Source organism: Cibotium barometz, chromosome 41, assembly GCF_041138505.1.
Source record: "Cibotium barometz isolate CiBa-2024 chromosome 41, ASM4113850v1, whole genome shotgun sequence".
NCBI lineage: Eukaryota > Viridiplantae > Streptophyta > Polypodiopsida > Cyatheales > Cibotiaceae > Cibotium > Cibotium barometz.
The window spans coordinates 27470231-27483027 of record NC_141086.1 but is presented as its reverse complement, the minus strand read 5'-3'; positions in this window follow the sequence as shown (position 1 = coordinate 27483027).

Sequence of the window (12797 nt, the reverse complement as noted above, 5' to 3'; positions counted from 1 at the left end):
GTAAAGCAAAGCTATTTTTGAAGAAGTTGATATATTTGTAAAAGTGGACACTATTTTGAGCCCCACAAATTATTTCAAGCAATATAATTTAAATACACCAAGCAGAGGTGTGGGCTTTGTATGGGAGCAAATTGGACCCAATCTTATGTTATGTACAATTTATATTTTATGCTTTGTGATTAATACTTTGCAATTATTCTAGTGGGTTCTTTCCACCCTCCAACATTGGTATCAAAGCTAAGATTGATAGCAAAGTTTGAAGGCAATGAATAACCAAAAGACAAAGAAGCTTTGAAATTTAAGAGAAGTTTTCCACTCATAAATTGCAACGAAAGGCTAAGGTTCAAAGGAACGATTGTTTTTGTCTATTGGATAACCAAAATCCATGTTTCTTTACCCACAAGCCAAAGAAAGGTAGAAAACCACTTTCTAAAACCATCAGAAACCCAAAAGTGGTTTATTTGTTTTTATCATTTGGATAACCAAAATCCATGTTTCTTTTACCCACAAGTCGAAGAAAGGTAGAAAACCACTTTACAAAACCATCAGAAACCCAAAAGTGGTTTATCTATTTTTGTCATGGATAACCAAAATCCATGTTTCTTTTACCCACAAGTTAAAGGAAGGTAGAAAACCACTTTCCAAAACCATCAAAAACCCAAAAGCGGTTTATCAAATCCATGTTTCTTTTACCCACAAGTCAAAGAGTATTTTTCTCTCCAGAGGATAAAAAGATAGTGAGAAGTAGAGAGGTGAAGGGAAAGAGTGAGGGTTGAGAGAGAGAGAGAGAGACATCTCAAAGACATTAAACCATCTCAAAGACTTTGAGAATGAGGATTACTAAAAATCCTCAACTTGAAAAATGTATGATGGTACCAAGGCTTATGACATGTTCTAGCACTTACATAAGTAAATAGTTAAAATTTGAGATAATAATTCGTGGGCATGAATGTATGATATCTCTTCAAATTTGTGAACCAAGGCTAATGACATGTTCTAGCACTTACATAAGTAAATAGTTAAAATTTGAGATAGTAATTCGTGGGCATGAATGTATGAAATTAATGATAAATTGGTGAGCTTGTGGTGGATGGTGTATAGGTAGGAGGATGCTCATTTGATCATCACATGTAAGCAAGGTGGTCTAACAAAGCATTTTTAAATTCCAAACTTTCTACATGTATGTGTACCTAATTATGCTTGTGTATAATTATATTAGATGTGCCTAATTGAATGTTGCTTTAATTTGAGACTTGCCTTAATTCTAAAAGAGGGTCATCCCACATATAGTTTTAAAGATGCCTCTCTCGATCCTAAAAGAGAGTCATCCCATAAATAATATTGAAAAATGCTTCTCTCTCTCTCTCTCTCTCTCTCAGAGACACACACACACATATAGTTTTAAAGATGCCTCTCTCGATCCTAAAAGAGAGTCATCCCATAAATAATATTGAAAAATGCTTCTCTCTCTCTCTCTCTCTCTCAGAGACACACACACACATGCGCACACACACATTCACTTTTATTAGCTTACTTCATCAATTTATTTATCTCAATCACACACAAACACACCCACATATACATTTAGATACTCTCTCTCTCTCTCTCTCTCTCTCTCTCTCTCACACACACACACACACACACACACACACACACACACACTCACGCGCACATGTGTACACGCACATTAGACATAAAATTCAATGCATGACCCTAGAAAAAAAAGATTAAGGGAAAGGGATAGAAGAAATGAGACATGGAGGTAGAGAGATAGGGGGGATAGAGAGAGGGAAAGGGGGGAGGGGGGAGCGTGCATGTGAGGGTGTGTGCACGCATGTCTATGAGACTCTATAAGACATAAAATGAGAGAGATTGAGAAATAATGGGAGGATGAAAGGATACATCAAGGTAGAGATAGAGACAAGGGGAGATAGAGTTATAGAGAGAAAGAGAAAGGGGAAGAGTAAGGATATATATATATATATATATATATATATAGAGAGAGAGAGAGAGAGAGAGAGAGAGAGAGAGAGAGAGAGAGAGAGAGAGAGAGAGAGAGAGAGAGAGAGAGAGAGAGAGAGAGAGAGAGAGAGAGACCAAGAGGATGCGTGTGTGTGAGACAGAGTCAGAGGAAGATAAGGGGAGAGAAACACACACACACACACACATTTACAATGTGTGTGTGTGTGTATAAATAAATAAATATAAATAAATAAATAAATATATATATATATATATATAGTTAGAGGAAGATAAGGGGAGAGAAACACACTCACATTGTACATGTGTGTGTGTATAAATAAATATATATATATATATATATATATATATATATATATATATATATATATATAGAGAGAGAGAGAGAGAGAGAGGAGAGGGTATAGAGATAATGAGAAGAAGAGGGTGTGTGTGTGTGTGTGTGTGTGCATGTGTCTATTATAGTCTATGCGAAGAGGGAGATTGAGAAATAGAGGGAGGATGAAAGAGAGACACAGAGAGGATATAGAGATAATGAGAAGAAGAGGGTATGTGTGTGCACATGTGTCTATTATAGTCAATGAGACATAAGAAGAAGAGGGTGTGTGTGTGCACATGTGTCTATCATAGTCTGTGAGACATAAGAAGAGAGAGATTGATAAATAGAGGGAGGATGAAAGAGAGACAGCGAGAAGAGGAAAATGGTGAGAGAAGGAGAGACACAGAGGGGATGAAAGAGAGACATAAAGTTTGTTAAACCAAAGATGAACCCACTTTTTTACTAAGGGACTAATATGAAATTTGTAATAGCAAAGGATACAAGTAAAAATGGAGTTTACATCTTTAAACCCAAGTGTTAACTCCATATGGAGCTATATGGCCATGTTAAGTTGAGTGACTTCAAGTAAAAAGGAACAAATTAGCATCCAAGGCTAGTACCAAATCTACATCCATCCAATGAGACAAATTCAGTTAGAACTAAAAGAATTTGAATGGGTATGCATGCTTCAATAGCACCTTATACTTGCTATCATGAGACTGTTGGCCATTCCATAAGCATGGATTGTTAATGCTACAAAAGACTGTGAATGAATAAAATAACATTGATATGTTTTATCACAAAGCCATTGTAAGCTATTTTTATTTGAGCTATCAATCCTAACAATGCGATTGAGAAAAAATATCTTCAAAGTAAGAGTTATCATGTCCTGGATCATTGCTTGTATGGAGATAACAAACTCATTTGAACACATAATGATTAATACTGAGACCTCGCTTATACTATAACTTCCCAATATTGAAGAGCATCATGTAAAGAAAATTCCTTGAGATTATTCATAATTAAGAGATTTTAGAAGGTATAAAAAGCTAAGGGTCAAGTCCATGCATGTATATCATAATCAATGGTTGGGCACCTTATAATCTTGATAGCATGCCTTTGAAGGCATACTAGAAGGTAAAGCATGCCAAGAGTAATAACAAAATTCCAAACACCAAACCCTTAACCCTAAACCTTAGACTCTGGACTTTAAACCCTAAACCCTAGAGTCTCCCTAAATCCTAAATTCTAAAACTTCAAATCATAAACCCTAAACCCTAAGCATAAATCATAAACCCTAAAACTCAAATCCTATAATCAAAATCCTAAACCGCATACCCTAGACTCTAGATTCTAAACATGAAACCCTAGACCCTAAATCCTAAAAATCAAAATCTTAAACTCAAAACACTATACTCCAAACCCTAGACCCCAGACCCCAAACCCTAGACCCTAGACCCCAAACCCTAAACTCTAGACCCTAGACCCCAAACCTAAACGCTAAACCCTACCCCAAACCGTATACCCTAAATCCTAGACCCTAAACCCTACGTCGTAGACTCCTAACCCCAAACTCTATATCCTAGACCCCAAACCCTAAATCCTAAACACCAAACCCTAAACCCTTATACTTTAGACCCCAAACACGAAAGTAAACCCTAGACCCTAGATTCTAAACCTTATACCTAAACCCCAAACACCAAACCATAAACCCTAAACCCTATAACCTAGATTCTAAACCATAAACCTTAAATCTTAAACCCTAAAACCTAAACCATACATCCTAGACCCCAAACCTTATGTTCGAAATCCCCAAACCCTATATTCGAAATCCTAAACTCTAAATTGGATTCCAAACCCTCAACTGTAGAGTATGGTGCGCTCTCCATGGATTGAGAAGAATCACAATTGAGACTATATATGTGTTGTAGAATCACAATTTGTAAATTCAAATAGTTTATGTTCAAAATAAAAGCTATTATAAGATTCAACTAAAGTATACCTTGCTCTTTTTAAATGAACAAGAAACAAAGGGTTGATAGGTATATATATATTATACATATACATACATACATATATATATATATGTGTGTGTGTGTGTATATATATATTTATATATATGCTTACATATACATATAAATACACACCTATATATATATATACACATACAGATAAACACACCTATATATATATATATATATAAACACATACACATGCATACAAATTCACACCCACACATATACACACATATTTTTATATATGTGTGTAACAAAGAAAAATAAAATAAAATAACCTCTGAGTTTTGGAGGGAAAATGGTGCCGCCTGAAATCATCCCAGTGAGATGAGGGAAAATGGGGCTTTCAAACGACGGACATGGAAGAGCTCAAGGGGAGGACGCCGACCTCTTTGACAATAATACGCTCTGCATCGGCCATATCATATCAGAAACATTCCCCATTCTAATTTTGGCCAGCTTTGTACCCAGGTAGGATTCATCACTAATTTTGCGGTGTTAATTGCGATTCATTACTAATTTTGCATCGGCGATGCCTTCTTGTGGATGAGAGGGCGAAGACCTAAGCTTTGTTGTGTGGGTGAAGGCAGAGGAAGAAGGAGACATATCATACCCTTGTTCATACCATTTTACAGAATTTGTCAGTCCAACGCCTCAGCTCTAGAAGGTAATCTTTCCAACCAGACAATCAAATTCATACCATACCAAGATGGGTCTCCTTTATAGTCTGCTCAACATTCTGATGGACCTCTCTTTAGGCAAAGCTAAGGAGAATGAGTGAGAGTTTAAGGGCTTCTCTGCTTGTGGATTTGATTGCAAGGTTCGGCCTGACCATAGTCAAGGTAAAACCAATTAATTTTTTTAGCTAATAAGGGCCAAACATGAACATTATGTGCATTTCTCCCTGCTTGAAAATTTCAATCAAAAAGAGGCATTCTTGGATTTGAGTAGGTTGACCAAGCATTGAGTATAAGAGTAGATCTTCTCCCGTGCACATATCTAGAGGGACTTCAACAGCTTCAAGAAGTAAGCATCATTGGGGCAAGTAAGCAATGCTTTCTCTTCTTTCTTTTTTTCTTTTTTCATTTTAGAAGCTCCTTAACTTCATTTTGTTTTTATGATTAGAGTACGTCAGAATTTTTCGACAAGATGCAATTGTAGGGTGTTTATCCCAGTGATGTGACCTTTGCATCTGCTATGAAAGCTTGTATTAGCATAGGGTCCGAAGGCAGAGTCCTAGAGATAGACACATGAATTATGTACAATGGATTTGAAAAAGGTATATGTCTTAGTAGCAGCCGCTTGGTTGCAACATGTATGCCAAATGTGGATTTGAAAAAGGTACAATGGATTTGAAAAAGGTATATGTCTTAGTGGTATCTTGGTCGACATGTATGCCAAATGTGGCTCATTTGCAAAGGCACAAGTCTTTGATAGCCTGTTAGCTCAAAATTGTGTATCCTAGACTTTAATAAACTTAGGACAAGTTGAGTATGGACTTGAGCGGTCATGTAGGCTGCACTTTATATATGGAGCATCTCAGTGTTGATCCTTGAGGGGCCCTATCACCTATGCAATTGTCGCCGATAACCACATCGTACCACTTATGCAGCTACTGCCGCCGATAACCACATTGTATGTAAGGGCACTCATTACCTCAGCCACCGCCTTGAGTGACCATCATCCCAGTTGATGTAGTGCTAGATGAAGATGGTGGACTCATGGGCCTCCATCTGCAAGGGCTCTCATTGCCTTAGCCACACCGTCTTAAATGACCATCATTGCCTCCTCAGCCAGCCATCATTGCCTCCTCAGCCAGCCATCATTGCCTCAGCCACAGTCTTGAATGACCATCATTGCCTTAGCCACACCGTCTTAAATGACCATCATTGCCTCCTCAGCCAGCCATCATTGCCTCCTCAGCCAGCCATCATTGCCTCAGCCACAGTCTTGAATGACCATCATTGCCTCCTCAGCCAGTCATCATTGCCTTAGCCACAGTTTGCAAGGTCATCATCACCTCCATTGTTTCTTGCAATTAACTATAGGTTTCCCATAATGTATATTATATATTACAATATAATACATTATATCATTAAATATACTATGATGTATGACACCTCAGGCCAAGTGATGTGATTTGGATCCCTTGGCTGAGTATGCTGATGGGGCTGCACCTGGTTGATGTTTTGGCTATCAACCATCTTACAACATAGGTTAAACCCACCTTGCATGCATGCCAGGCTGCTACAACATGCCACCTTACCAAGTATTATGGTCATCCCCAAGGACTAGATGGTCAACTACATCCCCACATGCTAAACCCAGGTATATTTGACATGATCAAGGATGGTCCCCAATCCATGCTAAACCCAGGTATATTTGACATGATCAAGGATGGTCCCCAATCCATGCATACACAATCAGTGCCCTGGATTCTCTCAGCATGCTAGAAATACAGGTACATATGCCCAACTTTGGAGATCTCCTGTAGTCTCAATCTCTTTGCTTGTATGCATACCCCCATGTGTTGGTCACTTAGCTGGGCCATCTCAGATGTGCCACCTCGTCATCTTTACTACATCCAGGTCAGCTCATTCCATCATGCTATCTGCAGAAGCTGGAAAAAACAGAGCGGAAAGTCTCTAGGATTGTAGCTCTAGACAATCTATTCTATTAAATACAGATACCTTGCTACATCTAAGGAGATTTCTAAGTAATTCAGTCCATTCTTTCTTTAGTGTAGATTTGGTGATCTTGTGGAGGCTAATAACATCATTTGGGAGTGAGAGAATGAGATTTGGTGTCATGTGAGCCATATATATGTAGCCAGGTTAAACACAGTAAATGTTATGTATTAGTGGAGGTCCCCTGCCATGGCTGTGAATCCTTTTCAAGTTTATACCTATGCATACATACATGTCTAGCACATCGCTAGGCGGGATTGGATATGGTGGGCTCCATAGCGGCTTCATCACAAATTGTCGTGGTGACGAGATCGGATGCTTCTCATTCCGCTTGTGGATCTGAGTGTTATGGGTGATCTCTGGACTCCCCACACCACCCGTGTCAGATGTGAACTGTGAGTGTGATAGTAGGAGTCGGAAGGTCGGATCCTTGAGTTCAAAGGTCCAATCTGGGATCTGACATTCATGTGGCCTCTCTCTGAGGACCTTGTCCAGGATGTCCGAGCCCCGGTGTTTCGTGTTGTGCGAGGAAGGGGCCAAAGCAGCTGAAGCTGTTCTTTGCCAAGCTAGGTTTTGCATCATGGTAATTCTCCTGCATCCAGAAATGCCATCTGGGGTCATTTACTGTTCCTCAGATTGGGGAGGGATGTCTTGCCCAACAACGTCATGGCAGAGAAGAAAAAGAAGAAATTTACAATATGTTTGCACAGAGATCATCGGATAGATGACTGTCCCTATGTGTGTGAACCCTGCAGAAAAGGGGATAAATGCACAGTTTGGTGCATGGTAGATCTTGCAACTGAACTCTATCGGATCACCAAAGCAGATTTTCATCCAGGAAGCTAGAGAGGCCAAGAGAAAAACTTTCTAATTTTTCACACATTAGTGGAAACATGTGATTTGGCATGAGAAACATGAGAAGGAAAGACATGCTCAAGCATCAGGTGGATAGACATCTCACAGGAAGCTGTCGAGGAACTTGAGGAGAAATATCAACATGATTTAGAGTCCAACAGTGATTTTAGCAATGATGATGAGATGTATGTGGGTTCTCATGCTCAAGGGTTTCCTTTGGTTGAGGTTGAGCTTGCAAGGGAGACAGAGGAAGTCCAGGAGAGCCAAGTATTGCCCTCAGTTGCCCTTCAATGGATGTTTGCATGGATGGTGGTATGGAAATTGATATCATCGTTGGTCTGCTCTGATTAGCTCTCAGCAACGTAACTGATCTCGTCAGGTGCGTCCGTCAAGACCCTTGTGGTCAACCTTGCTGATGGTCGGCACACATGGCGGCCCAGCTTGTGTATTGGCTTCCATTAGGCGGCCAACACATTATGCATCTAGTACATTTTCCATTAATAACGATGTTGCACCATCATGCTAGAGAATAACGCCATCAAATCTGATAGGAGATTGGAACCTTCACCAGTTTGCACAAAGATTAGCATATGGGTAAGAGAGTCTAGAACTCTAAGATCGCGATCGCCAAATGTTTAAGGCAAAACAGCCATTAACAGATTGAGAGACAGAGAGAGATTCATTCATTCCATTCATTGGTTTTACGTATCGAATACAAATATAGATGGTGGTTATAACTCCTATGCACGTGAACTAGATGAAGGGATCAAGCCATGAGAACCCAAAAGGCACATGACCCTCCAACTACCCTACTACATAAATACATAAATACATAAACATATATACATACATATATATGTACATGTACATGTACATGTACATGTATATATACATAACTCTCGTGAGAGTACATCTTTGTGCCTTGTGAATTTTCCTTGTGTTTCGCTTAAGCAAAATTTGTATACTTATTATTTAGGAATAAATATATAACTATATTTGTTTTTTTATAGATAGACATTTAATTATACTCCACCCTTTAATTTGCACTCATGAAAGTACGTCTTTGTGTCTCATAGATTTCTCTTGTGTTTTACTTGAGCAATTTTATATACTTAGTTTTTGGATAATTATCACACTATGCTTCATTCTTTAATTTTCTCTTGGAAAGTAAGCCTTTGTGTCTTATGGATTTCTCTTCTGTTTCACTTAAACCAAAATTTAGTTATTTTTTAATGATAATTATTTAACTACACTCAATCCTTTAGTTTATACTCATGAAAGTACATCTTTGTTCTTTATGGATTTCTCTTGTGTTTCACTTAAGAAAAATTTTGTATACTTATTTTTTTGGGATAATTATCCAACTATACATGATCCTTTAATTTGCACTCACAAAAGTACGTCTTTGTGCAGTATGGATTTCTCTTGTGTTTCACTTAATAAAATTTTGTATACTCATTTTTTGGATTATTAAAAAATACTTTAAATCTTTGTCTCTCTCTCAAAGTTAAGATGTGTGTCTTTAGATATCTACATAATAGTACAATATTCTGAAGTATATATAGAAATCATTAGAATAATAACACTTAGTAAAATAAAAAACTAGAGTTTCATTGTATTTGTCTTAATAATCATTATTGTATAGTAGTTTTTTATATATGGATTTGTTATATAGCAATAATGTTCTATACATAGTAATATTTTACTATATACATTACTGTACAATAATTTACTGATTATTGATTACTATATAGTAATATTTTACTATATAGATTGTTGTCTAGGAAAAGCTACCTAGATCAATTACTATATAGTGAATGCTTTCATGACTTTTGTCATATAGCAACTTTTTACTACATAGTTTATTATATAGTTATTTATTGCTAGTTTATTTCCTATATAGCAAGTGTTTTCCTAGAATGAAGAATTTGGAAGTGTTCCACTTTTATTAGATTCGGACTTTTACTAGATATATTCATTTTTTTTCTAGTAAACTATCTAGCAAAATGTTTTTTTTCTATGTAGGAATGCGTAGAACATCGGACTAGTAACGTTTGTGGACCTTCCTAGACAAACACAAAGGTAGAAATCAAAGACGCTTTGATCGACATGTCAATTGGTACACATTCCCAACAAAAAATCTTTCGAGCCATCCCTGTGTGATCACCAGGATGAACTCATCCTGCTTTGGTGAAGATGAAAGAACAGGGGGATCATAGACAGCAAGAAAAGCCATCTTAGCATGAGACTTCGTACTCTCCTCTATCACTGGTGAAGTATCTGAGGCATCTGTCGTGGGTGAAGTATCTGAGCCATCGGAGGAGGACTCTTGCTTTGCTTTAGCTTTTTGGCAAAGCAGCTTGTCGGGCAAAACATTTGGCCTCTGAATGACCAAGTCGGCCACACAACTCACAATAATCCTTCATGCTGAAACCCTTGACTTTGTTAGAATTGTCAAAATCATCATCATTGGAAGACAACTTTGTGGTGACTTTTTGCTTGTTGTTGCCACTACGTCCACCTTTGGTCTTGCCCTTGTCTTGGGTAACAAATGCAAATTCTGGCTTTCCTTTGCCTCTCATCAAGCACTTATCATGTAAGTAGCTCAAGACCTCCTCCAAAGAGGAGAGGTTCACGAAAATATATGGTATCTTTGAAAGCATCAAAGGAAGAAGAAAGTTTACCTAGTAACTTGTGGATGGGGTTTTTCATAGCGCTCCCAAATTCTTCAAGTTGTTTAAGTCGAGAGAACTCTCCAATCTTCTCAGTGACATTGTCAGAATCACTGATCGTCAACATCTCAAGGTCTGCTTCCAACTTTTGGCAATCTCTACGGAGAAAATATGACCATACCTCCTCTGAATCTCAAGCCATATCTGTTGTGCATTACTCCTAGAAAAGTGAACCGAGCATTAATGTTGGGAGTCATGCAATGTGTGATGATGAGGCAAGCATTAATGTTGGGAGTCATGCAATGTGTGATGATGAGGCGAGCATGAACATCCAACTGTCCTCGGAACGTTGGATCCACCAAATAAGGTGTAGAGACAGAAGTCCATACACCAGTACTCTCCAGAAGAAGTTTGGTATAATAGGACCAGGTATGATGACTGGTGGATGTCAGCTTCATAGAATCACTGACTTGGGGAGGAGCATAGGATGGTAGAGAAGAAGGTATATACAATGGAAGAGGAGAACCAAGAGAAGTGGCGGGGTGGGTAAATGGTAGTGGATGCAAGAGAGAAGAAGAAGTAGTGGGTAAGGACGTAGGAATTTGGGTATCGGGAATAGGTATCTGTGTAGAGGACACAGGTGAACTGTGAGTAGGGGAAGAGAAGAGAATCCTCGAGAGGGGAGAATGGTGATCTCCAGAAGCCATCACCTCCAAGAGAAAAAACGCAGCTTTATAGGAAGAAAAAAACATAGCACTTGAGACAGTCCCACAGCTCCATATTAAAACGCAGGTTACTGATGAAGAAATGTAGCAGCAAACAGCTCCTATATGCTATAAATAGTCAACAACAGCATAGGAAAAGAAACACAGGTCCTTGTAGATGCTACCTGCTCTGATACCATGCAAGAATGGGTACTATGCTGTGATATCCACAAATAAATGCTGTAAGAACTGTACAACATTGTGTATGGACAGAAAGCATAAAGGAGAAAAGAAGATCACTACTGCTGAATATCACCAGAAAAGGTAGTACATCACGTGGAGCAGCATGAGGGAGGTCCTGTAGATGCTGCCTATCACGACAGAAGCTTAAAAAGATGGATGATAATGAGGCTAAGCCTAGCCACCTTTATATAGGTGGGAGAGGAGCTAGTCGGCCAGTAGAAAATCAGAGGATTGGTCGACAATGCAAAAATTGATGAAATGATGCCTAAAAATAGGTAAAAAAATAGCAAAAAATATGTAGTGCCTAGATGCATATACAAGGCTTCAAATGGAGCCAGATACAAGCATGAACATGCATGGGAAAGTCCATCTAGGGATGAAATAATTTCCAACAAACTCCAATACTTACTCTAAGGGCATTTGGAATTGGTTGGTTGGTGTTCTTCTTTTTCACACTCCACGGATGGGCGGGGGATAGGCCCACCATTGGTGGTATGATAAAGTTCAGTTGTGTCACTGAAGTCATTTATTTCTTCTTTTTCTTTAAAAAGTTGAAAAAATTATATTAAAAGATAAAAATTTTACAAGGCGTTCTTTTTACCTTGAATTTAGTCATTTATTTTGAAGTAAAGGATGGGCAGCAAAATTTAGTGGCACCTTCGATCAATTTTTCTTTTTAGCTTTTCTTGTCTTTTCTTTGGACAATACTATCTTTTCATTTTCCACCCATATAAGTCGAAGCTTGAAACGGGTTGTGTGAGGAGCATCTCTAACCCATTAGTGACTTGGAAAATGTCAACAAAACTACACTTTCCCATATAGTACTTATGTCACATCACAAGTGCAAGCTCATCATTAAAGATCCATAGTAAAAGCAATACCCACAAAATCAAGGATCTCATATTTATTTCAAAAAAACAAAGAAACCATTGGATTGACTGAACCAAGAGCTTGATTCCTCACAAAGTTCTCCAAGATGGTGTCCTTGAAGACTATGATGCAATGAGGACATAGCTTATGGTTGTTTTCCTTGAATACTAACCACTTGGAGTGAAACCTTGTGAGCCTCTTCACCGGAATTAAACTCTTGTTATTACGAATGGCTATGGCATGCAACTATAAGTGCCAATTGTTAAGTGAATTCATATACACTTTCAAGTTCATGCTATACAACTCACACACTTGTATTCACATTTTAATTCTTAGTAAACAAGTGATGTGTGAGGGTATCTTGGCATTTGGAGGAGAGACTGGGGGGAGTATGTCTTGAATCCACCTTGCCATCGTGAGTGCATTGGAAAAGTGGTAAGATGGAGGATTAG